The sequence below is a fragment of the Vanellus vanellus genome (assembly GCF_965231255.1).
Source record: "Vanellus vanellus genome assembly, chromosome: 1".
In the NCBI taxonomy this organism is placed as follows: Eukaryota; Metazoa; Chordata; class Aves; order Charadriiformes; family Charadriidae; genus Vanellus; species Vanellus vanellus.
Genome location: NC_138905.1, coordinates 21,736,054 through 21,749,842, shown reverse-complemented (window position 1 = coordinate 21,749,842; position 13,789 = coordinate 21,736,054).

Sequence of the window (13,789 nt, the reverse complement as noted above, 5' to 3'; positions counted from 1 at the left end):
TACAAGTGCCTATTACAGGGGTTGTTTTCTCTTTCTCAAAAGTTGCTTATCTCAACCTCTGAGACATGTTACCAAACAAAATGGATCTGATGTAACAGACAATAATATTTCAATTTTAATGCTTCAAAACAAGTGCTTCATAAATAATCAAGCTAATTGCTTTCATTGTTTATCATTAAAACAACAATAATACTGATATTAGGTGTCATAGAGGTAGTATTTTCTGTCAGTCTGGGGCACTTTTTGTTAATTTCTAAGGGTTTATATGTGATTTTAACTAGTCTAATGTTCGCACACTTTGGAACTGTTGACATTTCCCTTCTCTTTCTGCTCTTATACAAACTGCAAGCTTTAATTATGCAATCAGAGTAAGTAGATTGAAATTTAATATTGTCAATTTATTGACATTCCTTTCCAATTTGTTTCCCTTTTTCATGCACTGTGGACAACTGTATCTCAGTGTTGAATTATTTATTTGTAATCAGCAGTTGTTTGACATGGAAACGGTGTACCACTTTATCTAAATGAACAAAGAACAGATTGATGAGGAAGTACATTTACGTAATGAGCATTTAATCTATACCTTTGAGAAATGCTTTTGGATTACTTTATCTAAAAATCACAGTGAGCATGACACTCACACATTTTTTTTTTTCCATTGCTTTAAAGTCTGGGTTAAATTCTGCGTCATTTGCACACCAAGTTGAAAACAAAATATTGACTTTTCTCTCTCTAGAATTTCCACAGGTGCTTTCCCTACTTCCTTTTCATCACAGAGAACCTACATGCATATTAGATTTGAAGCTTTACATACTATAGATAAACACTGAATTCCACTACAGGATAAGGTACTGAATTCAATACACACAAAAACCTTTGCAGGACAACTCTTTTATGATAAGTTGGTAACAGAGGTCATATTTTACTAAGGTGCCTTTTCAGTTAGTTTCAGAATGAATAACAATGTTTGGGAATTGTCACACTGTTTAGTCTTAATTTTTGCACATTTATGCAATGATGATATCCTATAACAAGGAAAAAAAAGAGCTACCACACAATAATCAGGTTGGAGCTGCTAGGATAGTTCGACTGAAAGCCAAAGCTAATATTCCTATTATAATTCAAATTCATACCAACTTCAGTGGCAGTTTTACCTTTGAGGTTTAATCAGATTAGAAGGTCATGAATGAGCCATATGATAAACAGCCTTTGGATGTTTAATTGTTTAAAGGATCCTTCCTCCATTTGAAGCTGATGTTCGTTGCAGATGAACAGGAAGAAAAAGGTTATGAGACAGACACTATAAAAATGCATTTAAAGTGTAGCTGGGGATTCACTGTATGCTCCACTGAGTCCTGTGTGCAGACCAGGCTATGGGACTCTCAGAAGCCAGGAAAACCTCAGTAAGAAGCAGCTATCCTCATCTGTGCGTGCTCTGCACCAGGGTGACAGCAGTCCTGGTCAGGGAAACAAGAAAGGATTCTATAAAAGAAGCATTAACAGAATGTTTAGAACACTAATTTGGGTCGCAGCTAAGCCAAGGCGATCCTTGCCTCAATCAGGTGAAAAGGGTGTTAGGACTGAGGGAGACATGTTCTAGATAGGTTACCAAATCAGTGGTCAAGGTCTCTCCATGGGATTCAACTCATTCTAAAGGCAAATCTAAAATAAGGCAAATCCATTTCCTGCTCAAAGTGGCTATTTTTCTCCAAAAGTGGCCTAAGGTGACGACTTCACGTTCAAGTGTAGACATTTTAGACCTCTACATGTGGTATTATAAATCCCACAGAAACTCCTAATAAATCTGAATCTTCCTGAGGGGAAAAAAAAAAAAAATTGAACAGTTATTGTGGAGTTTAAGATGGTCAGGGCTGTTCCTTATGTTCTTTGTTTCTTCGCAACTGTGAAGAGCAGTCACTCTGCTTCTGGTAGTGGAGATATCTTGATTTTACAAGGAGATATCTCACCTCATGCATCCAAAAGTCACATCTGCCGACAATATCTTTCATCTAACCAAATCTTTCTATCATCTACTGTCATGACTGGGCCTCTTTTTTTCATCATTTCCAGCTGATAGGACTGAAAATGATCATAAAAATGTTACTGATAGACATTGTTAACTGTAATCTCAATACTACTTTTCTAGTCCTAAAGTTCATCAGTTTTTTAAGCTGCTCCCAGCTTGATGTCATCAATAGCGTACTCTTACTTTTGAGCTGAAGAACTGACAGGTGCAATCACATAGCACTTTGCATCTATGTGCATGCAGGCACGTATGCCCCAAAGCTATTATCAAACCATATTTTTTGGGAAAAAAAAACCTATCTAGAAACTAATTCCTTCAGAATGTTCTCTCCTTTTCATTATTCACTGTAGGAAAACATATGCTTTTCTCATCAATCTGTCTTTGCTTGGATGGGTGTACTCTTTGCTGGGCAAAAAAACTGGCTGGAAGACTGGACTCGAAGAGTAGTGGTGAATGGAGTTAAATTCTGTTGGCGGCCAGTCACAAGTGGTGTTCCCCAGGGCTTAGTACTGGGGCCAGTTCTGTTTAATATCTTTATCAATGACCTGGATAAGGGGATTGAGTGCACCCTCCATAAATTTGCAGATGACACCAAATTGGGCAGGAGTGTCAACCTGCTTGAGGGTAGGAAGGCTCTACAGGGGGATCTGGACAGGCTGGATTGATGGGCCGAGGCCAATTATATGAGGTTCAACAAGGACAAGTGCTGACTTCTGCAGCTGGGTCACAACAACCCCATACAGCACTACAGGCTTGGGGAAGAGGGGCTGGAAAGCTGCCCAGCAGAAAAAGACCCGGGGGTATTGGTTGACAGCCGGCTGAACGTGAGCCAGCAGTGTGACCAGGTGGCCAAGAAGGCCAACAGCATCCTGGCTTGTATCAGAAATAATGTGGCCAGCAGGACTCTGGAGGTGATTGTCCCCCTGTACTCAGCACTGGTGAGACCCCACCTCGAGTACTGTGTTCAGTGTAGGCCCCTCACTACAAGAAAGACATTGAGGTGCTGGAGTGTGTCCAGAGAAGGGCAACAAAGCTGGTGAGGGGTCTAGAGCACGTCTTATGAGGAGCAGCTGAGGGAACTGAGGTTGTTTAGGCTGGAGAAAAAGAGGCTGAGGGGAGACCTTATTGCTCTCTACAACTACCTAAAAGGAGGTTGTAGCGCAGTGGGGGTTGGTCTCTTCTCCCAAGTAACAAGTGATAGGACAAGAGGAAATGGCCTCAAGTTGCACCAGGGGAGATTTAGACTGGATATTAGGAAAATTTCTTCACTGAAAGGGTTATCAAGCATTGGAACAGGCTGTCCGGGGAAGTGGTTGAGTCACCATCCCTGGAGGTATTTAAAAGATGGGTAGACATGGTGCTTAGGGATGTGATTTAGTGGTGGTTTTGGCAGTGTTAGGCTGATTGCTGGACTCAGTGATATTAAAGATCCCATCCAACCTAAAGGATTCTATGATTCTAAGAGGATTCAGTCAGATTGCCACTCACACTGTTTCAGTTAAGAGGTACGTATTCGTTCCTGGACTTCACAGTGCTTAAAATAAGTTTTTTAATTAGTTTAGCAGTGCCTAAAGAAGCACTTAAGTAGAAAATAACCACTCCCAGTTCTTCTACCTAGTAACGCTCTACTTTGCACTAAAAAATTTTACAACAAAATGGAGCACATATATACTTCAAAAGAGAATTATAGCATTATATGTTAATCCCACATAAATCCATTTTTCTATGCAAGAAACAGTAAAATATAGGAATACTGTGTATTTTCGCATGACATTTGTCCACCTGCTAACTGCACATAAACTTTATTTTAAAGATAAGTTTCTAAATAACTGATAAACATCTAATATGTTCTTAGCATGTGTTAATAAATGACTATTTTTAAGAGATGGCTGTAGAACTTGATAGATAACTTTATAATTTGTAGCCATAGACAGCAAGTGAATATAACACATTTTACTGAGGTGTTCATAATCATCCATGGCACATGCCATATACACCTGTAACACACTTGAAACATTTATTAATAATTAATGAACCTTTATAAATTATGTATAAATTTACCTTTAGTGTAAAGTACAACCCTGAGGCTGATGATAACCATGAAGAATCAAGTATGAATCCTGCAACAGATTTACCTGTTAATCCAAATATCCTTTTAAGAAAATGGCTATTTTAATTGCAAGTTAGGTAAAACAATTGTAAGCCTTTATTTTTATTTCAACAATGTCTCCTTCAGGACTTGAAGGTAATGATGATATTCTCATTTGCAGCCAGCTGCTTCCCTGAGATTGCTGTGGTAGAAAATTTGCTTCTTTATGCAGGTGAACATTTGTAAGCAACAATAGCAGTCTGTAGATGCCATACTGAGCTTAAATAATTCTGAACATCAATGTTTAGGAATCACAGCTGCATATTTTTATCATTTATCCAGTAAGAGAACAGTGAAGCAGATTGTTATGATTGAAGATACTTCATTCAAAAAAGGGTGTTCAAGGTTCTTTACCAATGTTTTATGACTCAAGTTAAAAAATAAATCATGAGTACCCTAAATAGTCTATTTCCTCCCTTCAGTGACCAATATGACCTGTCTTGAGGAGCTGACTGTCCTGCAGACTCAGTTTCCGATGCTTGACTTTACAGGCCCACCAGCCTCCCCACACTTCATTCATTTTAAGAAATGACACACCTTGGTGGTACCTACCTGCTTCATATTAAGCCAAGTATCTTATCGCTTTTCCAACAAAGGCCAATTTGGAACTCATTTTTCCTAATATTCTTATGTACCTAAATTACAAAAGGTTTCTCAGGTTCTCCCTACGCACAGTCCTATACCAAGAAAGAATAATGGTATTCATCCAGAATCACCCTCAAGGCTTTTACCATGGTGATGGAAACCAGCTGTTCGACTCCTGGAGTCTCTGGAGGCAAGCATACTTATTTATTTAAAAGGTATCTTGATTGCAGAAGAGTCAGAAAGGCTGTTATAGCTGATCAAATAAAGCGAAAATGATTTGTTGAATAATTTATTTGACAAATATGGGCAAAATCTGGCAAATACATTGTTCATCAAATAGTGCTTGCACAACTGAATTGAAAAAAACAACCCTTAACAGTCATCTGCCAATATATATAAAAACCTGTTTCTGGGTCAGATTGAAAAGGACTTAAGGAATTTCCTTGAAGGGACCAAGGGACAGGTTCACATAATTTAGGCATTTAAGTTTATCAGTGCTATCCTCAAATTCTCTCTCAAAACCTCTAGATAGTGAAAGTCCATAAATATCCTAGCTTTCATCAGTATATTCCCTAAGCAACTAACCTCCTTCTTCTACATTTGTTCGGAACTAATTCAATTCTATCAGATCCAAACAGCTTTGTATATATTTCACATTTAGGCTCCACAGACAAGGTTTTCCATGCTTTTTCATGTTGAGGAGCCTGGTCTGAGGTCATGCTTCGTGAATTCCTGTAGGGACACAGTCCAAATATCTTTAGGGCCTCCACTTTTATTCAAAGCTCAAGGGAATGAAAGGTGACCCCTTTTACACAATAACCTCATAGTTTAAGAATACAGCAGAGAGAACTTCAGTTTGTTCTTTCTGGGGAGTTAAAGCACTTATATTCTAACTCCCAGGAAAGGGTCTTTAACTACTCTTGACTTTGTCAGATTGGCAATTAAATAAATGACAGTAAATCTACACAATGTTCAGACAGGGCCAGATGCTGCTGTGGTCTGAGAAAGGGGCAGAAAGCAGTGTGACGTGACTGTGATGTAGAAACGCAAGCAGTAGCCACTTGTGCTTACGTTTCTCTCTCCCTCTTTCCTTCAACACTGTTCTCCTCCCTCCCAAGTCAATCTATGACTGGTTGAGGTTGCTTCTTTGCTGGAACAGGTAAAACCAGTCTAGCTTTTCACTGTGGTGAAATTACATGCTTTTTGTTGACAATTCATCTTAAAAGTTGAAAGATATAGCTGAAAAACCTGTGTTTGTTAGCATAAAGTTTATTAGCACTGGACTGGATGTCTCAGGTATCTGGTGGAGGGACTATTAAAAGCTATGAGTTTTTTTAATCTAAAAGTCAATAAAATGATAACCCTGTTTTTACAGTTCATTGCTTCAGATAGGGAGGGCCATTGTCTCCTGGGCTGGCCACAAGGGGCACTTTGAATATTACAGGGAAAGAAGAACTGCGTTTCCTTTTGTGGTTCATGTGGCTTTTTCTGGGGACCATTTTGTGGAACATAACCTTGCCTTGGGTTACTTTTGGTGATACATACGGGAGTGTCAGGCAACACTACACCTTTCTGGTTTTGCTGACCCTTCGATCTTGGAGAGTTAAAAGTTTTTGTGTAGCTGTGGTACATAGCTATGCAATTAAGACCAGGAGAACAAGATGAATCCATAAACTAGTCTGTCTGATGCATCAGTCTTATTTTGAAAGAGAAACTGACCTTTGTCTCAAGCATCATGCTTGAAGACATGCACGAGGTTAAAGTTCTTCGCTTTTGCCATCAGTTGAGACACAGGTGTTACAACTCAACAGGGCTGAGTTTCAAGACCTATGTAATGTAAACTGCTGTATGTAAATACATCATTTTTCTGTTCCCTGCCTCGGCGATTGAGACTAATATTTCAGATTATTTAAAGGAATTAGTGACACAATATGTTACATACAGCACAGGACTCTTACCATAAGCAATGTAAGAAAGGGAGGAAGGAGAATTGGAGCTACCTACCTCGGAGCAAACATCTGTACAGTCATCAGGAGGGAGAGCTTGCCATACTTACAAACACATCTGGTAGCAGATTTTCTTATAAAAGAATATATATCAGGCAATGACAGATCACTTGCTGAAAGTAACCTCCTGAGCAATGTTTGGCTCCTCAACATCTGTGTTTAGTTGAGGATTCCAGCTGAAGATAGTTACATTTGCAGTCACTAGAGGCTGAAAATTGGGATTAAATGATTAATAGCTTTCTTTTATTACTCAGCTAGATGATTCATATCAGTTGCAGTAATGCAGATTTGCATACAGTTCAGGTTTACATAATGATTTGATAAAGGTATAGTATTTACTTTGAGGGAGGATTACAGCAAACGTAGCTGCATATTTTCTCCTTTCTTTCCTTCTTCCTATCATATTCTTCTCCTCACCTTTCCACACACATGCTGTATTCTTGAGTCCCACTTCCTCTCCTTCTAAACTTGTATGAATGCGTAGAAAACACCACTTCCAAAACAGGATCCCAGAAGCCCCAGCGTCTGATGCATTTCAATTAATCTTTCACTTCAGTATCTAATGTGACTTGGACCAAGGACAAGAGAAAGGGAAAAGAGTGAATAGTATTGGCAGAGATGGTCAATTATTCATTGTGAATAATTAATCCAATGAATTTGTTCAAATAAATTATTTGCATTTCTTCATTATGCCGCAAACTCCTAGCACAATGCATGAAATATTAAAACATGGCAGGAAAGCTACCATATAAAGCTATAAAAAGTGAAATCGTAGATAAACACTTAAAGAGACCCTATAGCCAGCCCTCCCCCAAAAAAGACATTTGTGGGAAACACCAGAAGAAAAATCCGCAGCTTACTCTCCCTTTAGTCAAATAGAGCTTTCTGCCCTGACCCCAAGATTGAAGATATCTCTGTTTATATTCTTTCGAGCACTGGTAAAAACAGTAATTTCTGCTGGGTCCAGTGAAAAGAATCATATGTTCAGTTGTTACTCATATTTGAAGTTATTTTTGTTCAGAGTCAGGAGTTTTGCCTACAGTGATGGCAATTGCATTTCAAATAGCTGATCGCACCAGTTAGACTGTATGCATCTCTTCACCTGTCTTCTTGCATACCTTTCGATGTTGGACCATTACTCTGATGTACCAAGACTGCAGCCCAGATTCAGGTTGTCCTGTGGTTTTGCCCTGTCTGATCTGATTCTTATCCTAGAAAAAAATATGTCCAACTAGCCATTAGCTGTGCCTGCATGGTAGTTTGCAGGTAGTTGAAAAATGGTCAATGTGACGAGGGCCATTGGAGCATCAGTGTATTGCTGATCCTGAAATAATATACCCTGAGAAGATCTTGTGCTTTTGTTGCTGCAGTAAAATGGTTACATGATTTCTGGATTGATGTCACACTGCCCAGGGTCCTGCTAGCTCAGAGCCAGCATAAGATGAGATTCTGTCTGCCTACAATATCTCGTGCAGACGAGCCCTTTGACTGAGCTTTTCCCTAGACTAACTTTAGTGCAACTTATTCTCATAGGCTTTAGGGGGCTGGAGTTTTACCCTTTGTTCCTTGTTCCTCTAAAATTTGATTATGGTGCTAGGTTTTCTGACATACCAGAGTCTTAACGCTTTTAATTCCAAGTATTACAAAAGAAATGTTCAGTAAATTTTAGTCATGGCACTCCTTTTGTAGCATATGTAGCCTCCATATGTATCCCCAAAATGGTTTGTTTTGACTAAAGTACGCATATTCACACAACTGTCACATGCCATTTTTTACCTATAAAGCACAGCTCTTTTTGCATGTCGTACATCTTTCCATCTCTCCTCAGCTGTAAGTGCAAACTGTGGAAGTGATTTGGGACATAGGGTAGGAACTTGCGCTCCCTCAGCCCGCTCATGCCTGGCAAGACAGCTTACAATGAACTTCTCTTTTTTTCAGTAACCAAAGCACTCCAGTATTATTGACTTCCTCGGGTTTTAGGTTCTGTTTTCATGTTTGCAAACTTCTCTTTTTCCTGAATCAATACCATCTCTCTTACCTTCAGCAGACACATACATGCGGGGCATTGAATAAAATGGAAGTTCTCTCCTAAGTAAGAATACCTTACGTGTCTGTTTCAGCCTGTTTCATTTCATGATTATGCAGCAGAGAGGGAAAAAAAAAATAAAAAAGAACCCACTATTATTGAATACCTTAAATAGAAATTAATATGAATTATTTTTTAATTCTGCTAAGTGCTGCCAGTAAGCTTATGCAACGTGATCTAGTTTCTAACAGTATCACCACTTTCCTATTTAGATTTAGTCTTGGCTAACTTAGGAAAACTATACCAGAAAAAAAAAAAAAATCAAGAAATTTCAAAATGTTCAAACTTGCGATATCAACCTGAATGGCAAAAATTAATCTGTAACAGGTTAGAGATTTTACTTCTGTTAGTATGTTCAGTTCTTTATTTCAAGTTATTTCATATTTTGAGACATACAAGTTACCTGATCCCATAATATCTCATGGAAACAGGAGATAAATGTAAAGTCACTAATTTTATAGTTCACTTAAACATGCTGCATGAGCAGATATCTGCCAAATCAAGCAGCCTGATAAAACAAAGTATCCTGTGTTTACTCAGGAGGCCAATTTTTCTGATACTGCCAGAGAATAAAGTTCAAAAAAATCATACTCCCATCAAGGAATTCAATACATTTATACATAGCTATAGATACGATGTTGATGACCTATTGGGTTCCAGACTGTGTTATTCCTCTGTACGTAATTCTGAGTCTCTCTGGCTTTGCAAAATTTACCTGTTGGGATGTAATGTGTGCCCTGTGATTCCTTTCTATAGAAACCAAGAAACTGATATGGGAAATGCTTTATTTCCGGATCTTCCCCTGACATGGAACAAACTTGTAATTTGCTGTTGCAACATGTGTATCATTTATGTTTTAATTGCCTTCCTACCACTTCATGTATGAGTTTGGAATTCATCTTCCTTATGCATTTCTTACCACAGACACTTATTTCTACCACTTTATTTTTAATGTTTGTACAGGGACACTTGCAATGGAATTTTTAATATTAGACATTAAAGCATTAACAGATTTTTTGTTGGAGTTGTCTAGAGTCTTTGTTTCTAGAAAATTGATGATTTATTGAGATGTCAACACTATTGTTATGACTAAAGACTATTAGTTGAGGAGACACTCCTAGCAATATATTAAGTAGATATAACTGGAGACAACATTACAGACAAGTAATAGTTCTTGAAAATTGTACTAAGATATTTTCAACTCTCACTCTTTATTTTCAGTTTTTAAAAAAAAACTCAGTTTCCGTGCAAGGACCTTATTAAAGTTGCCATCTATTCCTCCAAAGTGCTTAGCATCCCATATCTGGCAAAGACAGTACTTCTGAAATTTTCACACTTAATTTAGATGCCTAAATGAAATTTGAACACTTAGGGAAATCTAACCACTATTCAGCTGCTTAAATAGGAGTTGATAGATGATAAACCTTTTGGAAAAACTAGCTGTTAGTGTACCAGTGATAGATTATCCAACAACTCTTACCCTGTAATTTTGAAGCGCTACAATATTTTTTGTTCAAAATGCATAGTAGACATTTTTACAGCTAATTTACTAGTTATATTACATACTGAAAGACCCTGAAAATATCCTTGGAAATACTATGGTGTGACAGTGGAAATTTGATACTCTCAAGCTTGCACTTTTGGTTTATATCAGTTGACAACACAAATGCAAACCGTTGTGGCTTTTCACAGGCTTTGTGAACATTTCAATCAGAATAACAGAATTTATGAGCTAACTACGTAGACCAGAGTCAGTAAATCAGTGAGTTTCATCCCTCACTTCTTTGTACTCTGCTTTTCCAGGTAATGAAACATTACAAAGAAGTACTATTTTAGATCAGAGATGCTTAGTTAAGAGGATCAAAATCCCCCATGAACACCACAAACAAGTCCAACAGGTTGTTTCTTTTCCAAATGGTTAACAATGAGCAGAGTATGCACAGGACCCTGGTTAAGGATAGCAGTTGTCCTGGTGAGAGAAAGGAGGAAGGATCAGTATAATCACTCCCTAAAAACCAGTTGAAAATTAAGGAAAAGTATCTTAAAGGGTTTTATTTGTATACATAAGAAAGCAAAAGAGGAAAGACAAGTCTAAGAGACAAAAACAGCATAACTACTCCTTTTCTGCAGGCCAGGTAATATCAGGAGGCTTTCCTGAATTGTTCTCTATGGGTTGGGGGGTACAGAAATAGTTGTTCAGTACAGCGAGCTTCTGTGAGAGCGTAAAGGAGTGACATCCACAAAGATCTTTTCCAAATATTCCTTTCTGTCAAAGGGGAATACTGCTGAAGAGAAGGAATGCTGCAAAAAGGAGGAATATGCAAAGGAACACCACTAAAGAACTTTTTGCAAAAATTTAGCACACCAATGGACATTGGAGTACTTATTGAGGTAAGTAGGTTCATTCAGGATGGTTTGACAGTGTTTAGTTCCTCAGATGTACTTAGAGGCATACTTATGCAATGAATTTCTTCACTAGTAAAGCCCTCCTCTGCTCTCCCTGACAACAGGAGAGGTGCACAGAACAACTTTTTGACACCGTTTGACACAAAACAACTTGTGTTGCTATGGGCACTTATGGACCAAAAACATTAACTTACTCTTGACTTTGAAACACCTCTCAAAAAACCACCAAAACCCAAGTAAATAAATCAGCCCACATCATCCAAGTCAGTGTAGAGCTATGTAGAGTTGTCTCTGGTAAAGTAGAATGATTTCTTAAAATAGCCTTGCCAAAGAAGGAAACACTTTCTATAAATAGTTCCAAAGGGTGAAGTTACACAAAACAGCTAAGTCAATCACTACCAAAAAGAAAAGGCCTTGCACTTCCTCTACTTTCATCTTCTTTTCTGGCCTTCTTTTTTTTTTTTTTTTTTTTTTTTGTTTAACCAATTTAACTCAATAATACAGCAGCTATATGCTTTTTTCCAGAGAGTAAGAAAAGGGATTTTTTTTTTTTTACTGTTTTCATGACAAACCCACTTATCGTTGAGCTCCGGAGACCACATAAGGAAGGAAGAACAGTCAACTTGCAGAAAGAAGATACCTGCCCTACATGTCACATAACTGCACCCTAAGTATCTCTGTGGATATCACAGGCATTTATTTGCAGTACTGTATGGACCTGACACCTTATATGAAATAGACATTGAGCACACTTCCCTGAACTAACAATTATGAACATCTCTACTCCCCACCACATCATGCTTCACCGAGAATATCTGAAAGTCAGCAACGTCATCCTTCTGTATTCTCCCTTTCAGCGAGAAAAAAGACCTGGTCCCCTCATTATGCCATTTGCTTTCATCAAAGAGGTGAAAATATATCATTCATTATGTGATCTCAGCCTGTGTTAATCACAGGCATCTTCCTGACTCCTTCTTAAGGATATACCACTTAAATAATTAGTCATGCTAGGGAAGGGAAAAGGATGGTGCTTTGGTTAGGGATTACTAATATGCCTGGCAAGTGCAGTTCTCAATTGAGAAAATGGTAAGGTGGAGCAGAATGAAGAGCTCTGGCATTTATTTTCAAAAGGGTTTCATGCATTTTCTCTGCCATTACACTAAATATGCTTCAGAAATTCATTTGTGTAAAATAATGTTGCTTTTTTCCATAGGTTGATAGAACCACATAGAACTTGATTTGATTCTCGTGCAAAACCATATTTAACTTTAACTGACGATGGAAACTGATTATAGATTTTGTCTCACAGTTGACACAACCATTTGCTTTTAGAAGAGGCAGGATTAATAGACCTCTGAGTTTGAATCTTTGTTTACAGCTGATGGGAAACAGTAATCAGAGAGTCCTATTCTTACAAGGGGGTGAAAGGTTAAAATTGGCCAGGACCTAAGGGCGGCCACAGCCATTTCAAGAAGATGGGACAGAGGAAAGAAAATATACTCCAAGGGTGTGGTTTCAGCATTGGATTAACTAGTTATAAAACTGGGCCGCTGCCACAAATAATGTTCCTCCTCCCTTCATGAGCTCTTGCACTTGTACAGCTCCCAAGTCAGATCAGCTCTCTGACTCAGGTGAAAAACAAGGGATTTATTTATCTGCAGTCAGCTCTCTGCTACTTTGACTCACTGAGAAGCCATACAAACCCAGTGCTGATGCAAGTGGTGATTGTGAAAACTACCCTAAGGGAATATGATGGAGTTTCAGAAGGTCTGAAACTCTCAATATTGTTGTCCAACGCAAATAAGTAGTGTGGTCCCTCCTCTCAGAAAAGTACTGGTGTGTTTCTCTAAGGTTTATAACCTCACCTAACTCATTACAGAGTTTTTAATACCTTTGCATCATTTTGAAAAATCTATATTGTGATTTGTTTTAATAACAAGTTCATAAACCATATTTATGATTCTTAAGGATTTTGTTATGTTTTCCCCCCTGCTGTACATAGTTTAGCAATTCTGGATAATTAGAAGCCACTCAATTAGCAATCTGAGATATTTATTTAGACCCACACCTTTCTTTATTGAGCCCTAGGTTCTGTGAGGTACTGTACCACGTTTGTCTCCGTTGGTGTCACTCATTGCAGCAGGCCACAGAGTGATTTTCCCAGCCTAGAGGAATCATGTGGAGGAGAAAGATACCATATATATTGCTATGCTACTGACCTTCACAGATCCAGGACAACACTTCTGAAAAACATTGAGGCTTCCCAATGTATCAATGCCCATGAACTGTAACAGCATGGAAAATTCCTGATGGCCAGTTTAAATAAAATATAACTTTATAATTACATTAAATAGCAATTTTGCCTAGGCTTCTGACAGCTTTAATTAATTATGGATGCCAATAGGTTCAATGAGCTATTATGGATGTCAATGACTAGCCCAGTTAAAGAATGCTTTACATGTTTGCCTATTTTTTTTCTTTTTTGATTTGGCCGCCCTTTTCATTCTGTCCTGCACAAAGTATTTGTGGTG